The 27066-nt window shown below is 43.5% G+C and overlaps 1 protein-coding gene and 1 pseudogene across 2 annotated transcripts in view; both read right to left on the bottom strand.

The window, feature by feature from the left end:
- Positions 1 to 3996: 3996 nt before the first annotated feature.
- atad2b (ATPase family AAA domain containing 2B) overlaps positions 3997 to 27066 on the bottom strand; it is a 636500-nt gene continuing 613430 nt past the window's right edge. Inside the window, exon 29 of the transcript XR_014570787.1 lies at positions 3997 to 4008. The gene's annotated coding sequence lies outside the window, so the exon portion shown is untranslated. The remainder of the gene's footprint in view (positions 4009 to 27066) is intronic.
- LOC310876979 (asparagine--tRNA ligase, cytoplasmic-like) lies at positions 26027 to 26890 on the bottom strand (annotated as a pseudogene). The gene has a single exon. The product of its transcript is annotated as an asparagine--tRNA ligase, cytoplasmic-like (transcript).

Below are 27066 nucleotides of genomic sequence, written 5' to 3'. Positions count from 1 at the left end.
TCACTTCACACGGGTGTGATTTTTTTAAGTCAGGGGCTATTTTCGCCTAGACTTTCCAATTTATCCATGCTTTAAACTGCATTAAAATGCAGTCAGAATCTACCAGTGTGCGTGCGTGTGCGCTTGTGTCCATGTGTGTGTGCGTGTGAGTGTGCACGGTACATGTGCATTTATGCAGGTACGGTATGTTTACCTGCCAAGCTGTGTGCGTGCTAGTGAGTACTTATCATGTCACATTGAATGTACTCATCACACCATGGTGCACTCCCAGGCTAATTTGCCGTTGCCAAGCATTAATCCCCAGGTGTCACATATTAGATTTAAAACTCATAAACAACAACTAATTGGTCAGAGATTTTCCCCTGAAGAGTGACTGGCTATTCAGAATTGACTGCAAACGATGAGCATGTACAGACTAGTCTCGAAATATATTGCAACAGACGTTGAAGAGGAGAACCATCACTGGGACCTCAGGCTAGACTAGGGAAATACACAGTATTGACCTTGAGGTAGACAGACATGATAGTGAAGTGCAGTAACATGGGCCTCTCCTGCTCCCCGGCTCTTTAGTAAACAGAAAATGCATTATCCAATCGGGAGAAACAACTGATAATAGGATACAGGATACACAAGTCAAATTGGAAGTGATGTCACAAAGGAATTAGCAGACAAATTTAAACTGGAACACTATCAAATTGAATCTGATAATGGGTATACTCTCCTGATTGAAGGAAATTGGCTGGCTATACCCACGCCGAAATTGTCTGTGTATTAGAGAGCTGAAAGATTGTGGAGGCTGCTGTTACTTAACAAACACTCTATAGCAATGATTAACTAGGCCTATCTGATACAAGTTTTGTTTTAACCGGGAAGAATGCCCGAGCTGCCTAGACACTAGACAGTAAATCAGTGCAGTAGCGACCTTCAATAATGAGGTTTTATTTGTATTACTTTAAAAAAAGAAAAGAAAAAAAAAGACTAGAGGCAAACTAGCCTTGGTCCCAGCCTTTTAAAGCCTGGTCCAAATCTAAGGCAAAGAGTGCATAGCCGGAAGTGTCGGACCGGAACATCCATCAGATGTATATCCCCTGGATATGATATTTTCCCGACCAATCACAACATTTCATCCACGGAGAATGTAAACAGATTTGTAAAGCCTCAACGTCATTTGCTTGAGCGGTATACTTCCGCCAAAATCCCACACTTCCGTTTATGCACTCTACAGCGTAGGACAGGTCTTTCCCGGCGTGCATGCAACCTCATTTCATCTCGCATACATCGACTGACTCTCTTACAGTATTTCTTGGTCGGTTCCAATTACCTGGCTGGCCCATACCATTCTCCAGGTACCTCCCCACTATTCCCACACCTATCGGCACAGCGCATTTACCTGAAAACCCTACCACATGCATATGCGCCCTTAATACATCACAGTTACTACTTAGCCTACTAAATAAACAACCACCACATACATTATTATTATGTAACGGTACTACCGTTATCTGCAACAGTAGTTTAGAAATGTGCAATCAAATGAGCAAGTGTGTAAAAAGATAATAATGGACGCGAAATGGCGAGAGTCAACAATTCAGCAAGCAATTAGATTGGTTGTTCCTCTTTCCTCAGGCCTCTTCCTCTCAGAATGACCCAGAGGTTGACCCTGGTAGAACATAAAATCAAGGGAGTGAATCATTTTATGACGGGAAGCACTGCGGTTTTGATGTTAATTGGTCTCGTGGAGGAGACAAGAGGCTGCATTTGCACTGGTGGGAAGAAGTACACGGCTGATATGATAAGGTCACACCCCCTAACCACGCTGCACACTAAAACTTACACACAGCACACACACACACACACACACCCCGCATGCACGGTCACGCGCGCACACGCACACACACACACACACATGTACATGTATATGCACATATACTGTTACTTCCATAATATAAATATGCACATGCACTCGCACACAGTATCTTGCTATTGAATTAGCAAAGAGGAATCCATGTAGCCTCTAGAGTCTAGTGCAACGTTTCATATCCTGCCAGTGCCTCTCTGAATGAATCATGACGGCTTGAAAGACGGCATCTATTCCAGTTCACCCATTTAAGGTTTGGAAGAGGGAAGTTTGATTCAGACACAAATGTTGACCTGAGTTCTAACGGAGAGGGACTGTGAAAGGAAACAAAGTGGTAATGAACACGTCTCCTCACATGAGCACACATCCTAACCACATTTGATACTAATCAAGTTATCACACGGATTTAGGCAAGTGGCATCGGAATTGCATGTCTTCTCGAGACACAATGATAATAAATTAATACTATATTGCAATGTTAGTGCAGTGCCTAGCACTGTGAATGTTCACATTACTAAAGGATGTCTATACAAATCCATATTTTCTGCGATTGTGGGGCTACTATCTTGGCGTCTACTTAGACTTTACTGTCTTGTTTATTTAAGTTGAATCAAGGCCAGGCCTGCTGTTCAGTGGACATTTTGCTTTATCGGTTTAATAGAGAAATTTCATCAGGTGTGTCCATCTTCACTGGAGCTGAATCGCAGCTTGTTGCCTCAGTGGCCCGCAGGGGAGAAGTCGAGCCTTATCAGCAGCAATCAAGGTGAGTCCCCCGCAAACCCAACCACCCCACCCTCGTCGGGCGAACTCAAGCCACCAGCGACATGTTTCCCACTCACTGCCTTGCCTTGCATCATGGCCTGATTACAGCCACAACACTGAGCGGCAAATGGTGGAGAGACAGCAGGCTGCAGTGGTCGGGGGGGGGGGGGGTGAGGTAAAGATCTGCAAAACTTTGCGTCAGGACTTCTTGAAAGGAACGTCTGGGTCCAGAGAGCCCAAAGAACAAGTCTCAAAATCGAGCGTTCTAAGCCGAATGTACTGCATGAGTTGTCGCATGTACTGTATGCGTATAGGCTACTAATGCTAAAGCTACTTTTTGGTTTTGGTTTTATGAATGCTTTATGAATTAATATATATTTCAAATAAAATATTGTGCCACTATAACCACTTTCAACCTGGCTGCTATTAGCTGTTTTAGTTTTACTTCTTTTTTTTTTACAGCCATTTGGAAATAGGGTTGGGGGCGGAGCAATCAGTGAATACAGCTATTTTTGGGAACCCTTGGCCTATGAGAATATCGATCGCGGTTTGGTCTGAGTCAAACCTCCACGGACCAGCGCTGTGTGCCGTGGGGTCTGTGTATGTTAACCTGTGATGAATGGGAGTGCTCCAGTATACTGCTTCCATCAGGACTCCCCTGTCCATTAATGCATTATGAACGGGCACCCATTTTGGTGTCAGCATCATGTTATGCTTTAGCTATTGAAAAATAGCAGATCTACAAGCTCATATCGCGCCACCGAGTGGCGCGATACGAGCTTGTAGGTCTGCTATTTTTTGAAAAATCGAAGAACGACTGACATTTTTAGAATCTGATCTCAGGTCAGAATGGGTTTAATCAGACCAGTGTGTGTCCGGCGGAAACCTCGTATGAATCTGATCTCAGGTCAGAATGTGTTAATGCATTATGAATGAGTCCTGCAGCATCTTCATGTGAGGCATGCGAAACACCACAGCCCAACACTTCCTGTCTTCCCGTAAGAAGCGTCCAATTCCCCGTGACCTGGCCAGAAGGAAGCCATGTGACACGTCCAGACCACCAGAGCGAAGGGGGTGTGTGAGTACACACACACACACACACACACACACACACACACACACACACAAAGCTTTATCAGAAGGACAATGTTTTATGAGCGGTTTCTGGCTTTACAGAACATTGCACGATGACCATTTACAGACTGCATTCATGTGTTTGTGCGCTACTCGGTCAGTAATTTATCGGTGCTGCGTGTTTGCTGTGAGAGAACAATCTCGATAAAAAGACAAAACGAGGGAGAGAGACAGACATAGAAAGGCAGAGATGGAGAGAGACAAGCAGAGAGGGAGAAACCGATAGAAACTGACCACGGTTTCAGTAATGTACTCTACTGCTGTCAGAAACATCCACTCGGTAATGGCTTACACCCTACATTGCTGAATTCTATTATGACCCAGCATTACTTGAAGCTTAAATACTGATTTTCGACTTTGACAGCAACAGTTGAGGGATGTTTTGTGTTATTTAGACGTTCTGCAAATTAAACTCTAAACATAACAAGTTCAACATGGACATTTTATGAAAGTCATCAAGCATACATTACAGTGATGTAAAACTGCTTGCTGCAACTTGACAGCATGCTGTGCCGTTGTCCTGGCTCAAACCCCAAAGCTACAAGTGTTGCAATGAGACAATAAAGATGTAAGCGGTGTCTGTCTTTGATTGAAGCTTGTATATAAGGCATGTGAACATCTTGGCATATTGTACACACAAATGAAGACCGTAATGGGAAGCTGCGGCATGTTCCCTATTGCCTCCTCATTTGGCTATCTACTAGCACGCCGTATCAAACGCTTTATATTGGGACATTCTCATTACATGTTCAGTGAGAAAAGTCTTCATTGCTTCATCAGCAATAACATCACAATTGCACCACACTTGAAATTGGAAGCAAAAGTCCGGCATCCCGGTTTTTCTCTATGTTTCAAGACTTGTTAAAGAGTCATCCAGCTCATTTATTTTTATTTTAGGCAATTTAGGCAGACACTCTTAATCTAGAGCGATTTACAGTAAAGGACAACACAGGGTAAATAACAGCCCTTTGGGACATGTTGTGTGACATATAATATAATTTGACTTGACTTGACGTACAAAGCTTGTAGATCACCTAATTGTGAAATGGCCAGAGTATAAAATGGTTAAATTAATATAACAGGTTATCTCAAACCTGCACATTTCCAGCGTGCCATGACATCGTCGGTTGCTGCCTCGTGTGACGGGTCGATATATTATATGTATATATTTTGACTCGCAGAGTGAAATCAACACTGATGGTTTCATTCATGAGGCAGGATCAGAAGGGTTTCCTATAGCTTTGTGTTTCTTGCTGCTATATATGCTGTGTGATGTTTTTGGTCGGCTCTGCATCAAACGACACCCTCGGCCACATCCATCTCCATATACTGTACACAGAGAGATAGGGAGAGAGAGCAGTGCTTTTGGTGGAGAGGGTTGGAGAGAGAGAGAGTAGATGGAGAGAAGAGGGGAGGGGAGAGAGAGAGACAAAGAAAGGGAGGGAAAGAGAATGGAAGAAAGGGAAGAAAGATTGATCATGCTTTCATCCGTTTGTCCTGGAAAAGCCCTAGAGCGAGGGGAGCCGCTACAACCTATACCTGGTTGGTGTGCAGTGCACGCAAGCAACGCACACACACACACACACACACACACACACACACACACACACACACACACACATACTGCACACGCACGGAGACTATACACACATGTATGCACACAAACATACGTTCACACATGCATGCCACACACACACACACGCTACCACAAACCCCCAAACATGCATGCACACATGTACACTCTACACTTGCACACGAAAACATGGAGGCATGGCTAGACAGAAAAATACTCTCTTGCGCGCGGCATGCACACACAAGAAAGAGGGGCCACAATGGAAACTCTGAGTCATGTGTTCTCCGCTGCCATTCTAAACCTAAATCACTTTAGCATTGAGTCACTACAGGGCTTCCTGTGTGTGTGCGTGTGTGCGTGTGTGTGTGTGTGCGTGTGCACAAAAGGGCTTTGCGTGTGCGTGTGCACAAAAGGGCTTTGCATATTTGAGGATGTGAACATGCCGTGGTGTGATTTAGCATCAGTGTCAGGTATTTTCCATTCGGTTGTATGCGCATGCACTCGCTCCGCTGGTCTTGCACTGGCACATATGTTTACATGCTTACTCAGTATGCACCTTTGAGTACAGTGTGTGCACATAGACACTAGCCCGGTGAGAGAGAGAGAACGCTGTCTTTGCCGTCAGCCATGTTGGAATTGCTGTCTTTGCAGTTGCGATGTTTGGAGGAGAGGAGAGGAGAGGAGAGGAGAGGAGAGGAGAGGAGAGGAGAGGAGAGGAGAGGAGAGGAGAGGAGAGGAGAGGAGAGGAGAGGAGAGGAGAGGAGAGGAGAGGAGAGGAGAGGAGAGGAGAGGAGAGGAGAGGAGAGGAGAGGAGAGGAGTAAGGCTGGGCATTAAAAACCAAACTAAATCAAAATATTTTTGACCAAATACATGATCTATCGACATTCTGACGACATATGATGACAACATGAATCGCGATGTGACACGTGACCCTGTAGATCTTCTATTTTCACTATTTTTTCAAAGTATAATATAGGGCTTAAAAGTAAAAGAGAATACAGATCATATCTAGCCTCATATCACAATATCAATAGCCTCATAAGTCTCATAAGTCATAGATGCTATGTATGAATGGAGTAACTTTATCTTATTGTGAACTCTCTCTACGTCGTCCTCAGACGAGCCCTCCATCGGCGTCTCCAGTCATCTCGGTTCTCCATACATCTGGCCAGCTCCTTTGTGCTTTCTGCACCAGTATCTTTCTTTAGTACGTCCACATAGGTAGGTGTGGGACGTCGATCGATGTGTTGGTTCCCACAGTACAAGCTTTTTGGCCGGGAGTTCTTGGTGTCGGTGGCAGTGGCCTATAGCCTGGTTCATTAACCAGGCTAGCAGTGGCCAGCTAGTCTCATCCTCCTTACTGCTATATTCTCTGATTATTGTGAACTCTTCTCTTAGAGTTCACATTGCAGGCTTGACTATGAGATTCCTTGTATCACTTATTGTTGCCTATTATTCCGTTGTACTGCATGTTGGCTACTTGTTTTTATGTTATTTAGATACATATATGATGTTGCTTAGACAGATGCTAGTTTATATGGATGTTTACCGATCCTAGTTACTTTGCAGCACTTCCAGTACTTGATGTCTTTATACTCTTTACTTGTCCACTTTCCCTGTGTTGTGTGTTGGCTAGGTTCATGCCATTCAGTCCGATCTTGCACGTTGTAAGTCACTGTTGATAAGAGCTAAATGCCTAAAATGTAAATTTAGATAACAAGGGCTTTTGACGTAGTACCACTACGCACACACACATGCACACGCACGCACGCACGCACGCACGCACGCACGCACGCACGCACGCACGCACGCACGCACGCACGGACAGACAGACAGACAGACAAACACAACGGGGTTCACAGAGGGCAGAGTGACCTGTGGGAGAGCTATGATGTGTTAGTGGTTTCAGTGGCGTGATAAGCAGGATGCATGCCTACATAAAAATGCATGTGAAAGCAGTCCGCGATAAGCCACTGTACATTGTGCCCCTGCTCTCCTGGCTGCGATCCTCTTTGATTTGGCACCTACTGATGCTATCACACAGCGCTTGGCAGCCTGCTAGCCGTCATGGTAACGCGCTTGCAACAGGATTTAAAGATAGCATTTATAGAGCAGTCACCACCCGGATATATTGCAGCTCCCTGGTTTGGCAGGGAGAGCTGCATGTTGAACTATGTTGGAGGAATGGAACATTATGACCAAAACAGCTTTCTGTGCTTTTCTGCTGGCCATTTTGAGCATTCATCTGAGTTTGTGTGGATTGAAGTGAATGAATTGCTCCAGTTCTCCAGCTTGGCTCCTATAATCACACGGACAGTGATTCTGGTGTTTGATTCACCATCGCCAGTTATTGCCTGCAAGTGAAGATTGTGTAGCCTACATACATCCAAACCGAAAACTGGAATTAATCAAAAAAGCTGTGGGAGTGATTATGAGACAGGAAGGTGGGAGGCTTTGAAACTGAAACCAGAGCAAATGGAATATATGTTTTTTCAACTAACTGCTTTCTGCCTACAACTGACTGTCTACCAGTGTTTGACCCTTGAGAATGACACACACACACACACACACACACACGCATGTACGCACGCACCCACACACACACATACACACACACACACACACACACACACACACACACACACACACACACACTCACCGCAGACATGGCATTTAGCTACTATAGAGGTCAACGGTGGACTCTGCTGCTTCTCTTGTAATCAATGACACTTGGCAGGAAAGTTGATGTAGCATTATTTATTGATTTATCTAAGCCATTTGACACAGTAGACCACCAACTGTTACTGAATAGATTTGAAATCATTGCTTAGAATAGATAATAGATAATAAATGAATAATGCACAAAATTGTTAGCATAACTATTAACTACTTATCTGACGAAACAGGAACAGTCAGCCTCTCTGGAGATGAAGGTGTACTGCAAGGCTCCATACCTGGAGCATTACTAGCATTACATTGCTAATTGAATGAATGAAGGAATGTTTATTTTGAACTTTAAAAAAAGACAATATTAAATATGAAATACACAATAATAACACATTAAAAACATTTCAAAACATAAGCAAAATACCAGATATTGCACAATTGTTCGAAAAGGAGTATGATAAGCTTATCTGGTCCTGACCCAATTCTTACCATTTAAAAATAAACTTAAATCTATCAAGGTTCTATTTATTATATATTTCTTCTGTATTTGTTTGTCTATTTTTGCATTAATCCGAACCATAATGTACCCCCCGCTCATATTGTAATGTGTATTTCTATGCCGATGCCACGGCTCTGATATGCTTCAAGCTCTGCCCCCTCAATCAGTCTGTCTGTCAAACATGCTGACTTCTTATGCCTTTTGGGGAGTGAGTCAGTGTCAATATCCTACAACCAGGACATTCTTAAAGGCTTTAAGCCCCATATTATTAATAATAATAATAATAGCTCAGATTTATATAGCGCTTTTCTAAATACCCAAAGCGCTTTACATGGGAACACCAGGAACAGACTTTATTAAGAAAAAAAAGATCAAAGCTAAAACATAACAGATACAGGGTTAAAAAGATAAAAGGATAAACGAGACCTCAACTGGGGAAGGCTATTCTGAAAAGGTGTTCTCTATACGACAAAGAGTAAAAAATATCAGACCTGCAAGCACACAACATGTCATGATACGATGCGTTGTAACATATATATCTGCTATTCTTTAATTAAAATATCCAAATTGACAATTATTTTGACAAAATATGCACAAAATAGGGATTCCCCTTTTTTAAATACAATTTAATTTTGATGATCAAACATAGTAGACAGTCTACATTTCCCAATTGCAGGTCAAACGGAATGACCAGAGGGAGGGATTTCAAAAGCAGAGGCATGGAGTCCCTCAGTCACAACCTCAGCAAATCTTACCCAGTTTACAGGATGCTTACAGCATTTTCAAACCGCTAAACTAAAGGATTGCGCAAGCCAAACTCTTACCAGTTCTGGACTCCACAGATACATTATATATGCGTCGTGTCGCAGCCACAGGCCTGTTCGCATTCTTTGCAAAACTTCCTTTTCATCTCACCAGACATTTAGCTCTGAGAAACTCGATGTATTGCACAAGATCTCAAGATTGGAAACATCATGACTCAGAACAGAATTGGAAGAACTGCTTTTAGAGTATATGCACACCACCAATTATCAGGAAACTAGACACCTTGGTGTCTTTTGGGGCAACCTAAAGTCTTGGTGGCTGACTGGATCACTGAAGATAGTGTGTGAAATTTGCTTTCTATAATCTAGTATTAGTTGTGTGTGTGTGTGTGTGTGTGTGTGTGTGTGTGTGTGTGAGTGTGAGTGTACGTGCGTTTTATGCACACAAACATTTTAATTCATTATTATAATTTTCTCGTGCACACAGACACACACACACACACACACACTTTTTTCCTTTATATTTTGTTATCTCTATAAGGCATAATCCCTTGCGTCTGTGAATGTGGAACCACCAGTAAGAGCAGCCAGTCACAGCTAGCATCTTGGCACCTGTCCACGCAGGCCGGCACGTCAGGCAGGCAGACTGAGAGCTGAGCGAAGGGGAGTGGAGCGGCTGGCTGCCTCACATGACTCATCTCCATTGATGAGTTTAACAGCCATCAATTCCACTCCAGGGAGTGGGGCCCAGCGCTCTCCCCCACCCACAGCACTTCAGCCTGGGCTGGGCTTCCTCTTCCACACTCCCCACTCGCCCCAGCAGAAGGCCCGGAGCTTAAATTAGCACTCTGGCAGTGAGCCATGATGTGAGAGAGGAGCACAGAGTGAGAAGGAAGCAGCCATTCATTCCTGTGGAAGCGTGCATGCGAGAGAGAGAAAGTGAGAGGGAGGGGGGAGAGAGAGAGAGAGAGAGAGAGAGCACTTAGAGGTGGCTGCAATTCGGAACTGTCCCCTGTAAAAAGGCTATAACCATAATTCCACTGCCCCCCCCATGTACATATTTTTTATTTTTTTGATTAGTATATTGTATATATGTCAGTTCATGTTTCAATGAATCGAATACACAGGACCCCAATGGAAACGGCCATAGTGCTTTCTTGGTTTAAATCCTTTTAGCATTGTAATCAATCAATCATCTTCAGTCATCTTAAAAGGCCAGACCACACCCACGCAACTCCTTGCAACTGCCATTGGGGATAATGGTTGCAAGTTGCAAGGAGTTGCCTTTATTTGTACTCTGCCAAAGCCTAATTTATGTGGCGTTTGAAAAAGCAAAGAGGGAAACTTTTGATTAAAAACTGGGTAGCGTGGCAAGGAGTTTGTAAATGGTCTTATTTTCACTATTCATCGTACAACGTAGTACAGTAAGTAAGACGCCCTGAGGGCGAGAAGCGACCTTGGCGTGCACGCATCCGCCTGGGTGACGGCAGACTGCTGGGCGAGCCCTGGCGCTTTGGCATTTGGGAGTCAGATCAACATATGGAATGAATTCTGTACTGGCCATATATAGAGCGTGGCTTGTGTGTACAGGGTTTGATGAGGTCAGATCAACATATGGAAAGTCAGAACAGGAAGGACGGGTGGGGTAGGATCAACATATGTCAATATATGTCAGAACAGGTCGGCTCCATATATGGAGATCTAAGGGTTTGAACTTTGAGGTCAGATGTAGAGTTGCTGGCTGGCTCCATATATATGCAGATCTAGGTGATGAATGATACAGTCTTCTCCATGTGTAGATATCCAGGGTTAGATGAGGACAGTCTTGTGATCTTCATATATGGAGATGGCCATATATGGTGGCGTGACGTGTCAAGAGGCGTGATGTCACGAGGCGTGACCATATATGGAGGCGTTAAGGGTCTCCATGATGTCACACGATGTCACGAGTTCAGGATGATGACTCATTCTGAAAGTCCATGTGATCTTCTGTTTGTGTTGTGTGTATGGATGTAGGCTGGTTAACTTATCTTCCTGCCACAACTGCTGACACTTGGCAACTCTGGCCATTTCAGAGCCAGAAAGATAATGTACACTACAGTGTAGCACAAAGTTGTGTGTTGGCTGGGCAATATATTGATATTATATCGATATCGTGATTTGAGAGTAGATATTGTCCGGGTCTGGGATTTATAATGATTGTGTGTGTGTGCGTGTGCGTGTGCGTGTATGTGTGCGTGTGTGTGTGCGTGTGCGTGCGTGCGTGCCCTGCTGTACTGTATTTACTTTATGTACTTGTGACGCTGATGGTATCTCATAATCTCATCCATGTAAATCGACACAAAGTGGAAGTCATATTAGGTTGATGTCGTACATCTGCCATCCATTGTTGTATGATATTTGATATTTTCTTTCAATGCAATACTTGTATCTTTCCACGCGTCCACAAGTGATGTTATCACTGTCTGAGGAGATTGCTTCTATACGCCTCTCTCTCCATGGCTCATTTATCCGGCTGTTATTACATCTGAAGTCAGGGAGGTCACCTCGGCATATTGCACAAAATGGGGAAGGTTCGTGAAATACCATCTGTTATGCTTTCATATACCATAAAGGCCCGCTGGCACTCTCAGAGCATATCAGTGCAATAATGCAGCGATGTCCAAAGTACATCCCCCAATGTAATTTACACAGCAGAGTCTTGCTGGCAGGGAGGCAATATGCACTGTACCCCGTGCCAGGTCTGATACACAATTGGATCACAGTTGGACATATTTCTACAAATAACATTATCCTCTGCGGTTGCGTGCACTGCTGTTTATGGGGTACGTTAAAGGTCTGCCAAACTTTTGACTCTGTCTCTGCCGTGGCGAGCGGACCAGAGCTGGAAACCAGTCAACCCATGCGGGTCCATTTCAACATTCACGTGATTAAACTGGACTGTGGTTTTCACGGTGTACTTGATAGAGTAAGAGTAGACTGGGTCCCACTGACCAATACACGGCTATTAGACTTGCGTCAAAAAATGTGGGGGAAAACGGCTAAAATGAAGGTTTTTTCGACGTCTGTCCTTAGATTAGACGTTGATTATAGGGGTTGTTTAAACGTCTAGACTGTCTATATATAGACGTTTAAACAACCGCTAATCAACGTCTAATCTAAGAATAGACGTCTAAAAAACATTTGTAGCCGTTTTTAGACGCACCTTTAGACTAATATTAGACGTTTATTAGACAAAAAGAAATCTCAGTGGGGTCCTTACTCCTTTCACAGTAAAATCCTCAGTGTTCATTTCATAATTTGTCCATTTGTAACTCTGAGAATGTACAATGCACTTATTTGGTTACATTTGTACACTCTTAAGGCCAATCCACACCAATGCAACCAATGCCCTATGAGCCCCGAGGGGCCTCAGGACTCATAGGGCATTGGTTGCATTGGTGTGGATAGGGCAGCTCAGAGCCTATCGCCTGTTTCCTTAGCATGAGGAAGCTTGATGTACAAGTACAGTCCCTGGACATGACGCTAGCTATGTCGCAGGGACTTACCCCCAATCCAACCCTTGATGCTGAATGTCAAGCAGGGAGGTATTAAGTCTTTGGAACCCTGACCTCCCAGTCTCAGGGCGGACACTTTTTAGTTTTTGGAAGTCCGACCTCCCAGGGCAGACACTCTAACCACAAGGCGACTGACTCGGTTGCATTGGTGTGGACTGGCCTTAAAACTGTTTTGTTGCAAGGAGTTGCGACTAGTTGCATTGGCGCATGCCTTCAGAGCTAAAGTAACACTGAGAATAGTATTAACACCTGGTATACATTCACACACAAAACCATCTGTACATGCAACACACCCACTCACCCATAAACATACCATGACTGAATCCTCTGCAGTTGTCGTTTTCTTGCACCACATACCTCATGATATTACAATGTGCAGATAACCATGCATCTGTGCATTGTATAGTTTTAGCTAGCTTATCAACATTACTTACAGTACATTACAACAGCATTACAGCAGCAGTGCTGTTATGCAGGTCACTTGCAAGCAGGAAATGGATATGCAGTACTAAAGTTTTCCAAGGATGCAATAATTACATCATCTCTGTTTGCATTGTGGAAACTAGCGAGAGAGAGAGACAGACAGACAGAGAACGAGAGCAAGCAAGAAAACAAAGAAACTAATTTGTTGTTCAGAGAAGAGCACACAATCTAAACAAAAAATAGAAATGAGATGAGATGCCTGTTACAGTTAATGTACAGTAACAGCGGCGTATAAACATGTCGCACATCTGTGAGCAGAGCATGTGAGCGGCACGGAGAGGCCGAGAAATCCGCTCTTCGCTCTCGACGGCTTTTGTCCCGCTCGTCATTGGCTCGTGTTGATCCCCCCCACGCCGCTCTCTGCTTACTCAGCGCTCACCTTCATTTAAAAATAATGTTTTCCTGATATTGTCTAATTAAACACATCGTCATTATTGCCTGAAGGCCTTCGGAGCATAAACATGTATGTGTTTAAAAACACATTGGGGTTTCATGTTGCATTGCTGTCTTGTTAACCCTGCTGGGTGCGGTGAATAATAAGTAACCTATATGTTGTCCTGACCTAATCAATCAATGTCACCGCGGTAAACGCTCCATATAACGTTAACGTTAAGGTTCACTGCATGTAAAAATACAGGCAAGTTACATGATGACCATGCAATGTTACGGTCCACTGTACAGGCTATTTTGTTTCCAAAATGCTTATTGTACCCGTCTTCGGCGCCTCATGTGTCCAAAATAACAGATCTGTAAGCTGTCGACGCGCCATGAACGGTGCATTGGTGATTTGTATGTCTATTCTTATGGACAGTCCGTGACGCACATTACGTGTATGGGGTTGAGAGGCAATGATTGATGTAAACTACTAGCCAAGTTGGCAGTTGATAATAATATTGATAATACGGGACTGTTGCACTTTGCGAACTGGGCCTGGACATAACTGAGTCACTTCTGAGGAGTTAAAGGGAGCTGCTACTTGTTTACTTACCCCTGGAAAGCCAATAAAATCCTTTATTTCTGCGACTATAAGTCTGTTCTCTCTCTCTCTCTCTCTCTCTCTCTCTCTCTCTCTCTCTCTCTCTCTCTCTCTCTCTCTCTCTCTCTCTGGCCAATCTCTTTCACTTGGGCTTTTTCGGGTTTTCGGGCCTAACATAATGGTAATTGTTAGGGTTGGCTGACCCAGTTAGGGTAGGGTAGGGCCGGGCTTTAATTTTCAGGCCCGATGAGAACTCTAATGCAGGTTCCTCCTCCTCCGTCACCACTTCATCATCATCATCATCATCTTTCTCCACTTCTCCTTCAACGTCAGGGAGGATGTTAAATGCCTTGATCATGTTGCTGGCACTGTCAGTCGCCACACGAATCACGCTTTGACGAATGTTCCAATTTTTTCAGCACACTTTAATACTTTTGGTAAATACGCTCTGCACACACTATACATCAACGCGCGGTTCTAAACACGTGTGCCGTGTGCACTGAGCGGCTCGGAGCGGAGGACAGTTCTCGCTCCGGAAGCCGCTCTGCACCATTTTAAAACCCACTCCGCGCTCAGTTCAAAATGCAGCCGCTCCACTCTGTGACTCACAGACTGTGAGTGACCTTATTTGCATAATACGTTGACGACATCCATTTCAGGCCATGCATCCGAGTGTGAGAGTTTACAAAGCTCTCTCTCTCTCTCATACACAGTCTAATGCACTTTTTTTTTTTTTTTTTTTTTTTTTTTTTTTCACTTAATTTTTATTGAAGGAAAAAACATACACAACTGACAAGACAATACGGAAAGAAAAAAGACAAAAAGTAAAACGAAAAAAAAGGCTGCATTTCTCATATTACAAAAAAACTTTCAATGAAATCCAATTGCAATATCGCTAGGCTGAGAGAAGAAATTCCACTTTTCCCACTTTTTATAGAATTTATCCTTTTGTAGTCTAAGTATGAATGTTAGTTTTTCCATAGAATACAGTTCCTCAATAATGTCCATCCATTGATCTTTCGTTGGTGGGTCCTGCTGGCACCAGCGTCGTGTGATTGCTTTTTTACTTGCTGCTAAGAGGATCTTGATTAAATATTTATCATGTGTTAGAAACTCTTCAGGGATATTTCCCAACAGTAGAAAAGAAACAGATAGAGGTATCTCAAAACACAGAATGGTCTCCAAGGTGGAATGGATGTCCTGCCAGTATTTCTGAATTTTAGGACAAGACCAGAAAATATGAGCGTGGCCCGCTCCCTTGTGGCCACATTGTCTCCAGCAAGGCTGATCTGTTTTCAGTTGTCTCGATTTAATTTTGGGGGTAATAAAAAATCTCATTAGGTTCTTCCAACAGAATTCTCTCCACATTCTTGAATTGGTGGATGTAATTTGTGTATTGCACATGTTTGCCCATTCTTCTGATGTGATGGTAATCTCCAACTCTTTTTCCCAATTAGTTTTAATGTACTCTGTGGAGTTAACCCTAGCTGAAACCAGGGCATTATAAATACTGGATACTACTCTTTTGGACTCATGCTTATATGCCTGAATAAAAACCTGTATGAGATCGTTTGAGGCCACCGGCTCGGATGCTTTCACCTCCCCCATGAAGTACTCTCGTATTTGGAGGTATCTAAAAAAGTCCTTGTTATCTATGCACATACACATATCTTTCAATTGTTCAAAGTTCAATAACACATTGCCTTTCATGGCAGTACTGTAAGAGGAAAAACCATACCGAGCCCATCGCCTGAAAGTTTGATCATACACACCAGGCTTAAAATCTGGATCGTAAGCGGGCCACCTCAACACCCTGATTGTCCTCTCCATTTTGAACTGTTTCACGACTTTGAACCAAGTATTTAAAGTAAATATTGTGAATGGGTCTAAAATGTCATAGTATGACTTAGCCTGGTCTTTGTTCCCAATTAAAGACTGAATAGGGATGTTGATTGATCTAATTTCCAAAGCTTTCCATTTTGCCTCACATTTATCATCACACCAACATAGTCTAATGCACTTTTGACAGTCAAACACAAACACATGGAAACTCATTCCTTTGAGGTCAGCATTATAGGATGGTTGCTCCACCTTTCGGCCCTCGTGACATCTCCCGACTCAGCAGGAAAAAGGACATGGGGACATGCTTCGACTGTACTGGGAATGCAGCAGGCGAGCCATTCCCAGCCTATCTCCACCATCTGAGCTCGAAAAGAGACGTGCTGCTTGGAGAGGCCGCATATCTGACACAAAGCGAGGAGACAACATCAAAGATCTAAGATTGTATCTCAATGCCTCTTGTTATCACAGAGAACTCCTCTACCCATACTGCTTCACCCCCCTCCCTCCCCCTCTCCAACTGTGTCTTTATGATGCATAGCTAATCTCAAATCTGACCTAAGATCAGCGACAGGTCCTATCTGATAGATAGTAGGGCAGCATGTTGCCGTGGCCTATCCCTCTCTGATATCTGCAGAGGGAGCAGTAGAGTTGTCCAAAGCTTACTGTAGCTTTAGCTCCAGTGACATCAATCCATATATGCGAATAGGGAAGGGAATCAATGTCACATAAGTGTGTTGGAGGCAGGGCAGGAAGTTCACGGCGGCCATGGCCGTCGTTGCCCCTCTCTTTGGCCGTGTGCCCCTCGAAGTTCATTTTACCGTTTTTTCCTCTGCCCAATTTTCCAGTCATTACGGTAACCTTCCCCATTGATTGATTGATTTAAATATTTATTAACAGTTTGTAGAATTTACAGTACATTTTAAGCACAAACTCAATACAAAGACTGTTAACTGTGAGTGGACGACCCAATTAAGCATTACACTTGTTTACTACAGGGTCCACATTGTTCAATTCATCAATTCACCCAAACGTCTCGCGCAGACTTGTATTGTCTGTATTGTAGTTGTGTTGCCATTTGCCAAGTGGTTTGATTCTTTTGCGTTACTTTGCCTCCTCCATCCTCCTCCGCGCCACACATACACGCACTGACAGAGTAAACAGTGGGCATGTAGCCCACACGCTGCCTACTAGAACGCAAGCAGCTCTCACTCACTGACACTCGTGCCGGCTGGCGCGGTGCTTCAAGATTATTATCACGCAGAGCCTGTGTGTTAAGACCAACGTGACTCGTCTTCATGGACATATAAACTCACAAAACAACACCACGCAACAGCATAGACTGCAGGACTCCTCCACCATTTACCACGCTATCGTCTGCTACGTTAGTTGACAGAGTAAATTGTTTAAACAGCCAACGCTGGCCACGGCTAATATCGCTAGCCAAACGCTAGCCAAGCACCAGAGGGCTCTCACTGTACACCACACATCGCTCGCTTAATAATCATTCATTTCTGTATCAATGCGGACATAACGTGATAAATGTTCATAAGCACACAATTGTACAAATGCTTTTTACACTTTGGGTTGACTTATCTCCAGAGTCCTCAGTCCTGCAGCCCCACAATGGAGAGATCTCATCTGTCACTAACCTCTCTACAATGCCATTATGCCAGTCTAGCCTTAAAACCTACACTTATATGTTATTCAATATATTACTTTAGCACAAAATATAGGCTTTTCTAAACCAAGCCCTCATTCAAAAGTTATATAGGCTGTCTGTCATTGTATTTTCTGTGAATTAACTCACAGTTTAACCCAGTGATCCTCAGCCATTGTAATTTCAAGGATCCCCAAATTAGATTTATATGAATTATGATTTTCATCGCTGGACTGGGACCCCATGTTACAGACACGTTTACAATATTTTACAGCAGTAGCTACTTATATTTTGTTATTTAAAGCTGTGATTATTTATTTAAGAAGCACTGTTCTGAACCAATGTTGAACCAATTTTTTTTTAATCATCGTTAACCTTTAAGCTAAAATAATTATGTCCGGGGACTTAAAATCATTGTTTTAATTGATGGCCTTCATGCCCTGGCACTTGGCCTTGTGCCCTCAAAAAGGTGACCACACTAAAGGCCAAGTGGCCTTGCTCCTAAAAGGATGAAATTCCAGGCCTGGTTGGAGGTGCTCACAAACTCACATTTCACAAACTCAATGCTGATACCTGTGTTGTTTGCACCTTGACGACAGAGGTGGACTTCACCACTCCCCCAAATACCGTATGTGTGACTCAAAGAATGGGCGTGTGTACGTAAATGTGGGAGTTTGCGCATGCAATCACACAAACACACACTGCATCACCTTTACTCCAGACAGGATACGGCACAGCTCTGTCCTAGCCACAACATCTCGATATCAGTTTCTGTGTAAGCCATCATCCTCAGAAAAATATATAGCAAACATACTTTTATATCGGCGTCTGCAAATGCTGGACAACTGCGTCAGCACACTGCAGTTATTTGAGCTGAAGCGGAATGCTAAATGCTTCGACCCCACAACCAGTACTGAATGCCACAGGCATGTTTTGCTTGACAGGCCAGCATTTGTTTGCCGGTTATAACGGAAACAGATCATTACTGTCACCGCTAATTCTGCTGATGTTGCTTACAGGGACAGCAAGCGTGCGGTTCCCTTACTCCTCCCTAACTCTCACTTCATTTATGCTTTGAATATGATGAATTTAGCTACATAGAAATGTCTATTTGTATGTCTCTAAATGTTTGTATGTCTTTAAATGTTTTGATGAATTGAACAATGTGGACCCTGTTGTAAACAAGTGTAATGCTTAATTGGGTCGTCCACTCACAGTTGACAGTCTTTGTATTGAGTTTGTGCTTAAAATGTACTGTAAATTCTACAAACTGTTAATAAATATTTCAATCAATCAATCAATCTTTGCTTCTGTTATTAGCCTACTGTCACTGTTTTTCACCTTGTCGTATGATGGTGTTGCACAATGCACGGTGAAAAGAGCCGACACTCACAGTGCATCACATGTGATCTGTTCATTTCAAGGGGAAATGTTTTTTTTTTTTTTGCTAACTTTTGACATTTTTGGAACATCTTCACCTATAATGACCCAAACTGCTCGAATCAGGGACGCCAGGTTGAAAGGGATTAAGACTTATAATCACCTATAGGTGGGCAACCATTTCACACACAAGATCACAGTCACAAGAGGCGTTTTCGTGTACCATGAAAACCACATCAACTGATGACCTGCTAATTAGAATTATAGCATAGAATATTAAAATCGAACTAAGAATGAGTCAATAAGTGAATAATTAAGGTAAGATATATTCTGACTGTCTGTGGATAAATGTGTGCATTTGCATTGTGTGTGCATTTGCATGTGTGATTTACGATGATGGTTAATAATGGCCTGGACCGGCCGAGCGGTCCAGGCACCTAGGCTGGTCGCAGGTTCGAGTCCCGATCTCGACGACCTTTGCTTCGCCCCATCTCTCTCCCCCTTTCCTGTCAAAATACTGTAATCTATCAATAAAGGCGAAAAGCCCCAAAATAACTATATATTTAAAAAGAAAAGTTAATAATAATGGTTGATCATCACCTGGTTCATCAAACGGAGGTTGCTGGCTGCCCATCACCCTGGATTTCAGTGGTAGTTTATTAGCCTCATGTCACGGGTGAATGCGTACAGAATTAATGGGCACAAGGGCTCATATTGGTATCTGTGAGAGGCGAGAGCAGATAGACATACCCGCCGCTGAAGCTCATCATCCCACATCTATTACTGTAATACATTTTCCTTATGCAAATGAAGCATGCTGCCCTCATCTGACTTGTGCAAGTCACACGTCTCCCTATAGAACCCACATACCAACAAAAATACTTTATGAATTATCTATTTGAGCCCTATAGTAGATCTGCTATTTTCATTGTTTCTTATACGTTGTTATTATTATTGCGACTGTAGGTCGCAGATTACTATATGAAAACTTGCAAAACATGTCCGTCCGTCAGTCCATCACGCCTTGTGACATACGCCTCGTGACATCACGTCTCCATATATGGCCTCCATATATGAAGATCACGACACTGACCGCATCAAACCCTGGATAGCCATACATGGAGAAGACTGGATCATCACCTAGATCTCTATATATGGAGCCGGCCAGCAACTTTACATCTGACCTCAAAACCATAGTTAGATCTCTATACGTGGAGCTGACCTGTCCTGACATTCCATATATTCATCCTTCCCCACCTGTCCTTCCTCTTCAATGTCCTCGAAAATGAAGGCCTGGTCCTACCTGGGCCCTCATCAAACCCTGTACACTCAAGACACTGCCCCCGCTGCCACCCTTAGATCTCCATATATGGGTTCTGACATTCCATATGTTGATCTGACCTCATCAAACCCTGTACACTGAAGACACGCTCCATAATGGTCTCGCACCTTCCTACCTACATGACTGCCTGCCTAAATATGTCCCAAACCGCCCCCCTCAGGTCTTCCACTGCTGGCCTGCTCGCTGTGCCTAAAAAACACGGTGAAGCAGCTTTCTGCTTCTACGGGCCGATGGCGTGGAACAAACTTCCACTCTACCTTCGACAGGCAGCCTCTGTAGACATTTTAAAGAGCAGACCTACTTCTACACTCTTGCTTTTAATTGATCTTTAAATTCCTTGTTATTCACTTGTCCTCACTGTATTATTTTAATGTTTTATGCCTTGCTTTTCTTTTCTTTCTTTTTGTTCCTCCATTGCTCTGTAAAGCACTTTGAGCTGCATTTCATGTCATGAAAGGTGCTATACAAATAAAGTTTTATTATTATTATTATATATGGCCAATGACCCCCCATGCCAAAGCGCCAGCTAGCAGTCTGCCGTCACCCAGGCGGATGTGTGCATGCGCCCTCGCCCTCAGGGCGTCTTACTGGTTATTTTCATCATTATTATCATTGTTATCATTAGAAAGATTTTGAAAAAAAAAATCAAAAATCCTAAAAATATAAACAAAATAACACTAACCCCAAAATGGGTCCCATAATATACTTTCCAATATGCAAATGAGGCCCGCTGCCCTCACCTGACTTGTGCACATGTCACAGACTAGCAGCCTCCATTCTCATTTCACACCACAGTCTAGCAGCCTCCGTTCTCATTTCACACCACAGACTTTCCACTTCCAAACTTCACAGCAACAACGGGAGGCTTCCGCGTGATTTATCTTTCTGCTGAGAGCCAAGTCTCCTGTAAATATGTAGAGCAGGGACCCACTTTGAACTGCAACAGGGGGCCGTCTGTCAGCCTGCACAATATTTCATAGGGGTTCTATAAAAGCAATGTGTGTGTGTGTGTGTGTGTGTGTGTGTGTGTGTGTGTGTGTGTGTGTGTGTGTGTGTGTGTGTGTGTGTGTGTGTGTGTGTGTGTGTGTGTGTGTGTGTGTGTGTGTGTGTGTGTGTGTGTGTGTGTGTGTGTGTGCGTGCGTGCGTGCGTTGCATGCGCACGCCTGCCTGTGTGTGTGCGTGCATGCGTGTGCGTGCTCAGAGCCTCTGCCTGATGGCCTCAAAAGTCTAATATCTCCCCCAGTCCAGAGGGATATCCCTTTGGTCTAGTGGTTAAGATGTTGGACTTTCACGCGGGAGGCCTGAGTTTGAATCCCGGGCGTTGTGCGTGCGTGTGACCGTGTCTGTGCATGTACAACTCCCACATACTTTCCAGGTGTTTGCGTGATGTCACCCTCACGTATGTGTATAAGTGTTGGGCTTAAGTTTTATATCTTCATCCGAGGGACCTCTCTCTCTCAAGCAAATGCGATTATGCATGCGATGCGAAACTTAATATTAATAGCGTTTTTTGTTTTGTTTTTGTTGATTAATATATTGTTTTGCGGGGCAGGTTGGTGCGGGCTGGCTCCTGTGGCGGGACGTTAAGGGCGGCTTATGCAAAAAAGGATTTCTATCCACAGTGGCGCTTTCCTATCGCCACAAGTAGTCTTCCTTTAATTAGTCGGTGAGACCGTATCGAGCCAAGAGAATGCCTGAGCGAGGATGAGAGAGGCATAATTATAGCACAGGCACTCTTCACATACTAGAGCATGTCTGAAATAAGTGTCAGAGCTGAAATCGACATGTAAATATGAAATGAATGATTAAAGGGATTATGACATTTAAAAAAAGGTTTTGGAATTGTTCTTATTTTTTTTAGGTTTTCTAATCTCAATTGCACCCAAAAAACATGAACTTTTAACATTCAGTAGATTTTCTGTGATCTGGGGTGTTCTGGCTCAAACAGGTGCTCTGATTTGCCGGCAGTAAGTGATGTAAGACCCTGCAAATCCCATATATGTCAATGGGATTTGCCAGCAGATGTCACTGTTTTCACTGTTTGCCTGCTTTCATTGTAGCCTTCCAAGGCTTCCAAACCCCAAAGAAAACTTCAGACCACAGAAAATCCACTGAATGTTCAAAGTTCAGGTTTTTTGGGTGTAATTGAGGTCATAAAACCTAAAATAAAAAATAAAAATAAATGAAAATGAATGTCATAAAACCTTTAAACATGTAGCTAGGGACCACATAAGTGTTTTCTCAACTCGCTGTTTTCTGCAAGACTCTATATATCTCCAAAACTGGTGAGTCAAACTGAACAACCAACGTGTCAATTTGAAGCTATGATTAAAACAAATCCAATTGCAGTCCCTCAGTCAAATTTAGTCACATATAAGTCGCCAACTTTGATGAGGCAGAATTGCTTTGCTTTCAAAATATAATATTTTCTTCATTTCCTGAAAAACTAAATCTTTCATTTCCCTGAAAAGTTGACATTTTGGAGTTAGGTGGTTTTCTCCCCGACAGCAGAGATATTCAACATCACAGGAAGCAAACGAAGTAAAACCTGTCTCAGTGCAAGGCCTCACTCACACTATACATGCATACAACATTTGTCTTGTCCGTGTTTAATGGCCGCCCCGATGCATTTCCAATGGAAGTCATGTTGTATGCATGTTGCAAAGGTGTGAGTGAGGCCTAAACAGATCAGACCAACATGTTCCGTTTTAACCACATTTTCACGACTTTTCAAAAATAGCAGACCTACAAGCTCATAGCGCGCCACCGAGTGGCGCGCTATGAGCTTGTAGATCTGCTATTATTTTTCAATAGCAGATCTACCCAAATGGGTTCCCGCCCCCAAAATGGGTTAACATCCATGCGCGTGACATCATCGTACCTGGAAGTTATGCGGGAACGCCCACTGAGTGTCAAAAAACTACTTTCTGGCCTTGACAGCCCATTCATGCAAACAGAAAAGTCCTGTCTGGTTGCATTAAACAATGTTAAACTCACCAACATTGCAGCTGTACGAAAAGCTTGAATTATCCTCTTTCTATCTGCAAAGTTTTTGTTTCATAAAAATCCACCATAGAAATGTCATGAGCTACTTTCTGTCAAGAAATGCCCTGCATTTGATTATTTGTCCAAGTGTCAGAGTTTGGAAGTGGTTGTTTTCAATAACACAACATTTTTGCTGCCTCCTGCATTATGTGACATTTAGAAACGGGTGGTACGGCAGGACGGTTGAGTGATTTACAACGAGCGCTTCCAAACTCCAACACTCCATGCTGCTCAATGTTTTGCCTCTCAGTCTAGATGAGGGGGGCGTGTCCTGATGGGGAAATCATGCATGTGCATACTCTCTATTCATTATACTAATTGTCATTATGCTAGGAACAGCTGTTGTTGATGGATGATTTTAGCGCGTCACTAAAGCGGTGTATTTCGATTGGGCCTTTTGCAAGCATACTCCGGAAAGAAAAGGAAATACAGGGAAGACATATTTCAATATTGTAACCACACCTGGGGGTCTATTAAGAGTAATGTTACCTCCATAGACACATACAAAACACCTGGGGGTCTATTAGAATAATGTTAACTCTATATACAACACCTGGGGGTCTATTAGAGTAATGTTAACTCCATAGACACATACAAAACACCTGGGGGTCTATTAGAGTAATGTTAACTCATAGACACATACAAAACACCTGGGGGTCTATTAGAATAATGTTAACTCCATAAGACACATACAAAACACCTGGGGGTCTATTAGAGTAATGTTAACACATACAAAACACCTGGGGGTCTAATTAGAGTAATGTTAACTCATAGACACATACAAAACACCTGGGGGTCTATTAGAGTAATGTTAACACATACAAAACACCTGGGGGTCTAATTAGAGTAATGTTAACTCATAGACACATACAAAACACCTGGGGGTCTATTAGAGTAATGTTAACTCCATAGACACATACAAAACACCTGGGGGTCTATTAGAGTAATGTTAACTCCATAGACACATACAGAACACCTGGGGGTCTATTAGAGTAATGTCAACTCCATAGACACATACAAAACACCTGGGGGTCTATTAGAGTAATGTTAACTCCATAGACACATACAAAACACCTGGGGGTCTATTAGAGTAATGTTAACTCCATAGACACATACAAAACACCTGGGGGTCTATTAGAGTAATGTTAACTCCATAGACACATACAAAACACCTGGGGGTCTAATAGAGTAATGTTAACTCATAGACACATACAAAACACCTGGGGGTCTATTAGAGTAATGTTAACTCCATAGACACATACAAAACACCAGGAGGTCTATTAGAGTAATGTTAACTCCATAGACACATACAAAACACCTGGGGGTCTATTAGAGTAATGTTAACTCCATAGACACATACAAAACACCTGGGGGTCTAATAGAGTAATGTTAACTCCATAGACACATACAAAACACCTGGGGGTCTATTAGAGTAATGTTAACTCTATATACAACACCTGGGGGTCTATTAGAGTAATGTTAACTCCATAGACACATACAAAACACCTGGGGGTCTATTAGAGTAATGTTAACTCTATATACAACACCTGGGGGTCTATTAGAGTAATGTTAACTCCATAGACACATACAAAACACCTGGGGGTCTATTAGAGTAATGTTAACTCTATATACAACACCTGGGGGTCTATTAGAGTAATGTTAACTCCATAGACACACCTGGGGGTCTATTAGAGTAATGTCAACTCCATCCATAAACACATACAAAACAGGAAACAAAAATCACAGTACTCCTTTATTAAGTTTAATTTTATTCCTTTCACGTCACAAAGAATCTCCTCGCCAAACTTCCGTTCCGTGTGCAACGGCTTGTCTTATTAATTAACATTTCACACAGCTACTATTTACACTTGGATAATATTAACACATTTCACACAGCTACTATTTACACTCGGATAATATGTCTTTTCAAACGTTCACTCACAGCAGCTTCTGTATACATATGATGAACGAGGATGGCTTTTTGTGCATCTTTCATTTAATTGCTTTGTATTTATTTCCCATAATTGATGATCTATCGGAGCTCATTAGATATGCAGACATTCATTTAGTAAAATTGGTGTTCCTGAATAAAGAAGGGTTTTTACATAGAATAAAAAAACCCCATTTCTTTGACTTTGCGACAGACAGAGTAAAAGTGCCTGTTTGTACTACATACTACATGCACAATCATTTGGCTTTCAAGTGCATCTGCTGATTTCAGGGGTGCGGACTAAAGCCTTGTCTGAATTACACGCGGTCCCCGGTTTCATAAATGCAGTCGATAAAAGGTAGGGTAAGTGATTTCCTTTGGTTATTAAAATGAGTGTTAAATAGCTCTATATTGTGATAGTGCTCATTGCTCAGTAACGGGAGTGTCCTCCAGCCATTTGATGAACAGAAAATACATTTTAAGTTTTGAGATACAAATCAGGATAGAGAACTCAGTCATGACGATTTCTACAAGCTCAAAACGCTCTCTGATGTGCTCATGGCTGGCAGCGCTGTATGAAGCGTGGATACAGACACACGTCTCTGATGTGCTTGGCGTCGAGCATCCAGGTGAGGAAGCGCTCCAGGCCCAGTCCGTAGCCGCCGTGGGGACAGGTGCCGAACCTCCTCTGGTCGGTGTACCAGTAGTAGCGCGTTGGGTCGATCTTCTCTCTCTTGTACCCTTCCAGGAGCTCTTCCGTGTTCCAGATACGCATGGAGGCTCCCACCACCTCGCCCACGTTGGGCATCAACAAGTCCACCGACTCGGTGAGGCGTCGGTCATCTGCCTCTCCGGAGCCTCGGGAATGTCCTCTCCAAACTCGTAGTATAGGCGCTGTCGGCCTTCTTGACGTCGTGTTCCCTGAGCCAGTCGATGGCTTCGGAGTAGCTCATCCTCTTGAAGGGCCTCTTGGGAGGCTTGAAGTCGGGGTTCAGGTCCTCGAGCAGAGGGGCGGCGGGAGACTTCAGCACGCGGTATAGACCACGTCGCACACCAGCTCCTCCAGCCTGCCCAGCAGGTCCTCGAAGGTGATGAAGGGACACTCGGCCTCGACGTGGGTGTACTCGGCCAGGTGCCGGCGCGTGCGCGACTTCTCCGCGCGGTAGGACTATGGGCGATGCAGAAGACGTCGCCCAGCGCGGGAAGGCACGTCTCCAGGTACAGCTGGGAGGTCTGGGTCAGGTACGCCTGCTCTCCAAAGTAGTTAAAGCTGAACAAAGTGGAGGCCCTCCACCTGAGTCTGCACCAGCGTGGGCGGGGTGACCTCGCAGTATCCCCGGCTGAAGTAGTGCTCCCGGAAACACTGTGTGACGGCGGAGCGCACCTTGAGCGTCTTGGAGACGGTGTCCTCCCTGAGCATCACTGCACATCAACTTTCACAACACTGCTTGTACATTTCCTAGTGTAGAGTTATGCCCATATATGGGCCTCTTTCACAACACTGCTTGTACATTTCCTAGTGTAGAGTTTAGTGGCGGTAGATATCATTGGCTGGCTCCGGGTAGAAGACAGAGTCAAACAATTGAAAATGGGTCT

This window comes from Protomyctophum parallelum, assembly GCF_964188405.1.
Source record: "Protomyctophum parallelum genome assembly, chromosome: 19".
NCBI classification, from domain to species: Eukaryota; Metazoa; Chordata; class Actinopteri; order Myctophiformes; family Myctophidae; genus Protomyctophum; species Protomyctophum parallelum.
Note: the sequence above shows the minus strand (reverse complement) of the source record. Positions and strands in the feature narration are given on the sequence as shown.